Here is a 4,991-nt window from a genome sequence, read left to right as displayed (position 1 = left end):
TTTGATCAACGTGGATCATCGCAAGGACGATCTGCACAGTACAATGTAGACGATTATTACGTCGATCAGGGGACTGACGACAGTAATTACTAGGACAGCCAAAGACAAGGAGAGGGAGTGGTATCAGTTCCGGTTGATCAGAGAGGGCCTTACGTCGCAGTTGCTACATCGGGCGTCGTTGAGCCTTTTCTGTTGGACACTGGTGCAGCAAAAAGTTCCATTATGCATTCGAAACTCCCTGGCGCACCTTTGTCTGGCTTAACAAATGTTTCCGTTGGATTCTCTGGCGCCCCCGTTAGCAATCCAGTTTCGCGCCCTTTGCCCCTTACAATTGGGCCTCGTGAGCTAGAAGCTCCGTTGATTTTGACTACTGGTTGTGGTGAAAATCTTTTGGGCCTGGATTTGCTTAAACGTTTGTATGCAACTTTGTATTGTTCTCCTTCGGGTGTAAAGCTTACGTTAGGAGAGAGGGTTGTCTCTCCTATGTATTTGTCCCTCGATAAGCTTCCACCGGAATTGAGTTCTCTTCCAGCGTCTTTGTGGGCAACGGGTCCCAATGATGTGGGCCTGCTTGACATCTCCCCTTATGTTGTTCAGTTGAAATCTAATGTGCGATTGCCACGTATTCCCCAGTATCGGATCTCTCTTGATGGTGAACGAGCATTGTTAGCGATCATCTATGATTTGATCGAGAAAGACGTTATCGAAGAGACCCGGGGAAACGTGTGCAACAGCCCTGTACTGCCCATTCTTAAACGTACTGATCCTTCGAAGCCGTCTGTTTATCGTTTTGTTATCGATTTACGGGAGGTGAATAAAATAGTGATTCCTCAGTTCCCCGTTGTGCCTGACATCACGGCGCTACTGACTCTGATTCCAGCTTCTGCATCGTGGTTTTCGGTGATTGACTTGAAGAATGCGTTCTTCAGCATCCCGATTGCAGAGGAGAGCAGGGACCTTTTCGGTTTCTCTCTCGGTGGACGTAGCTTCCGGTTTAAACGCGCTCCTCAGGGCTACTGTGAAAGTCCATCGATTTACAGTCAAGCCTTGAAGGGTCAGCTGGATGCGTTTGCGTTGCCGGCTGGTGCGGCCTTAATCCAATACGTCGATGACCTATTGGTGGCTGCAGATACTCAGGACGTTTGCAAAATTGCTACGGTGTCGTTGCTGCAACATCTCTGCAAGTTGAATCACAAGGTGTCACCTTCTAAACTCCAATATTGTTGTCAAGAAGTAACCTATCTAGGTCACTGATTGTCAAAGGAGGGAAGGCGGTTGACCCCAGAGAGAATTGCAGCAATTGCATGAATGGCTGTGCCAAAAACCCAAAGAGATGTGCGTGCCTTTCTAGGTATCACGTCGTACTGCAGGCAATGGATTCCTAACTTTTCATTGCTAGCGAAACCATTAGTGGCTCTTACGTGCAAGGATGTTTCAACTCCTTTGCCATGGACGGAAGAATGTCAGAAAAGTTTTTCTGAATTACGTGATTCATTGTGTTCGGCTCCTGTGTTAGGTACTCCTGACTATAGCAAGCCGTTTACATTATATGTTCACGAAAGAGAAGGTTGTGCGTTGAGTGTCTTAACGCAACCTTTTGGTGGTAAGCAACGTCCATGTGCATATTTTTCCTCGACCTTGGACCCAGTAGCTAGAGCATTGCCGAGTTGCTTGAGAGCAACAGCGGCAGCTGCGGTCTCCATCCGACAATCAGCAGGATTGGTCATGGATAATATGCTTACGGTGATGGTTCCGCATGCAGTCGACACTCTTTTGAATCGTACAAAAACTCAGCACTTGACGAGTGCGAGGTTGTCTGGGTACGAGTTGACGCTGTTGGCAAGCCACATTCAAATAAAACGTTGTAATGTCCTGAACCCGGCAACTTTGTTACCAATTAGCTCAGAGTCAGATGAAATAACAGAACATGATTGTTATTTGAGGACAGAGGAGGAAACAAAAGGTCGAGTGGACCTTAAAAACACCCCATTGGAAGACCCAGATGGAACGCTGTATGTGGATGGTTCGTGTTTTAAGTTGCCGAATGGCGATGTGACTACTGCTTATGCTGTTGTAACGTTGAATACTGTTGTTGAGACTGCAAGATTGAATCAGAATTCTGCCCAAGCTGCAGAGCTGATCGCTCTCACCAGAGCGTGCGTTTTAGCGAAAGGGAAACGTGTGAATGTGTTTACCGACAGCCAATATGCGTTTGGCGTCGTCCATAGTTTTGGACGGGTGTGGAGAGAGAGAGGTTTTCTGACATCGCATGGTACGAAGATTCAGCATGGCCAGCTTGTGAATGACCTCTTAGATGCACTTACGTTGCCTAAGCAGGTAGCGATTGTTAAATGTAGTGCGCATCGTAAGGTGACGGATGATGTTGGTCGTGGTAATGCGTTTGCGGATGAGATTGCTAAGGAGACTGCCCGGAACCTTAGCACTCGAATGTATGTGACGAGTTCGGTTAGGTGGCCTATAGAGTCGAGTATGTGCGAAGACACTATTGAGAGTGTGAAAGAAATTCAGAAAGAGGCCACCGAGACTGAAAAGACGAAGTGGAAAGAAAGTACGGGAAAGTTGGATATGAATGGTTGTTGGATTGATTTGTCGGATCAGAAAAGATGGTTGTTGCCTGATGCGTATGTACTGGCCGTTGTGACAATGGCACATGGGTTAGCACATATTAGCGCGAAAGGTATTTGTAAACTGCTGTCCCCTGTGTGGAAGAATGATGGTATCACGAAATGTGCTGAACGCTTGGTTAAGAATTGTATGGTGTGCATGTTATACAATCCTGGCAAGGGAACCCCAACTCCTCCTGGCAGTTTTGCTCCCCCTTCATGTCCCTTTGAGGTGATTCAATTGGACTTCATCCATATGGAGCGATGCAATAACCTGAAGTACGTTTTAGTTGTGGTTTGCGCATTCTCCCGATGGATCGAGGCCTATCCTCTCAAAGACAATACTGCTTTGTCTACTGCGAAAATCCTACTGAAGGAATACTTTCCTCGGTACGGAATGCCTAGAGTCGTGTGGTCAGATAACGGAAGTGAGTTTGTGGGAAGTGTGATGAAGAGTGTGTGTAAGGGCCTTGGAATTAATCAGAAATTCCATAGTGCCAATCATCCCCAGTCAGCTGGTTTGGTTGAAGGGTATAATGGCACCCTTAAACTGAAACTAGCAAAGATTCAGGCTACGACTGGTCTTTCGTGGCCTGACGCTTTACCCTTAGCATTATTGTCAACTAGGGCGACTGTACACTCCCGAGTAGGGCTTAGTCCCTATGAAATAGTGTTCGGTCGTCCTGCGAATGTTTGGGGGGTTCCTAGGCCAGGTATTTTCTGTGATCTTGAATATCCAATGTTGATCGATTATCTTCATGACTTGACTGCTAAACTGAGGTTAATTCACCAACAGGTTCATGACGCACTGCCGACGCAGACGGAGGGTCCAGGCCACCAGCTCCAGCCCGGAGATTGGGTGGTGACGCGCAACTTTTCGCGCAAGAACAATTTGGATCCGAGGTTCACTGGACCCTACCAGGTTCTCCTTGCCACGAGGACTGCTGTTCGTCTTGAGGGACGGAAAAACTGGGTGCACGCCACCCACACCAAAAAAGTCCCTATCTCTTTGCCGGCAGACTCGTGGGTGAGGAGAGGCATTGCATCAACGGAAACCGAAGGATTGCCGGCGTTTGTACCTTTTAGCGACGCACAACCTGTCGGAGAATCCTCAGTGCAGCAGAAAGACACTGTTGAACATTTGTCATCAAAAGACTCAAGACCAGAACACTCAACTGATCAGCAGGACGTTGTCTCATCAAAGGATCCTTTGTTTGACGAACAGACACGTCCTGGGAAAACCCGATACTTTTTGCGATCTAGCACCAGAGACTAATAAAAGATCCTGTTCTGTCCCTTGACAATTGTATTATCCCGCTTTCCGTGATCAGTTTGAACATTCGTATTATTGTGATTATTTTTGTATATATTCATTGAGTTTCGTTCCTTACACCTTTTGCTTCCTCAGCTGAGAAACATTGTTTTTGCATATATATATATATTTGTGAAATAAAGGCCGTAGGGCCGCGCGCGTACTTCCTTCTGCTTAGTAGGTCTTAACGCTAGGTTAAAGACCGTCGGTTCCTGGGAACTCCTAGGGATTGACTACTGCTACGCAGAACGAAGTGCGTCAAGAAACGTTGCGGACGGTCATAGGGAATGGCATTTTCGAAGTTGATGGATTTGGAAGAAGCTCAAGCTCAAAGATTCAAGCTGCAGCAACTTAGTCGTACCAAATGTTTTGTGTTTCAAATATTCGTATTGTTTTTGACTGTTTCTGCATTAATGGCGGGTGGGGTGTATTACACAATGTCTTACTTCTTACCTTCTGCTACACCTACTCCTACCCCTGACCCTAAACTTACCTCCACTGCTTCCCCTCATTCTTTTCATATCTTACCTGAACATGAGCAGGCTAGACGTGCAGAATTCCGCAACAATTCCTTTATTCAGCTCCTCCATCAGCATCAGTTAGTGGTTAACACTACTAATTGTTGGGTGTGTGGGTTGATGCCACATACTACGGATAAGGGAATCCCATATCTGGTGTTGCCGTATAGTTCCCAAGGGTCTGCTCGAGCATTTCAAACAATGTTTCGAAGCGCACTAGGTTTCCACCCCATTCGAGAACCACGCTCCCCCTACTCTGGTCCTACCTCGTATCAAAAACCTTTGTCTATAGCAATAGAGGATTTAGATAGTGATATCTATGATCCATCGCTTATTCCTGAAGAAGAGGTACAAGCCTACAGGGTCCTGAGTAGAGGCGAGTATAGCGTGTTCACTAGTGAAAAACAGCTCAAAAGCTCACCCCCGATATGGGTCGTACCCCACATTGGTAATTTTTGTCTCATAGGTCGTGGCCGAAGATCGAAAGCCCGACTTGGAGAGAGTGCTTGCACTGAAAATTACATTTTGCCGATGGTC

Source organism: Lissotriton vulgaris, unplaced genomic scaffold, assembly GCF_964263255.1.
Source record: "Lissotriton vulgaris unplaced genomic scaffold, aLisVul1.2 SCAFFOLD_465, whole genome shotgun sequence".
NCBI classification, from domain to species: domain Eukaryota; kingdom Metazoa; phylum Chordata; class Amphibia; order Caudata; family Salamandridae; genus Lissotriton; species Lissotriton vulgaris.
This window is presented reverse-complemented; position numbering follows the sequence as displayed.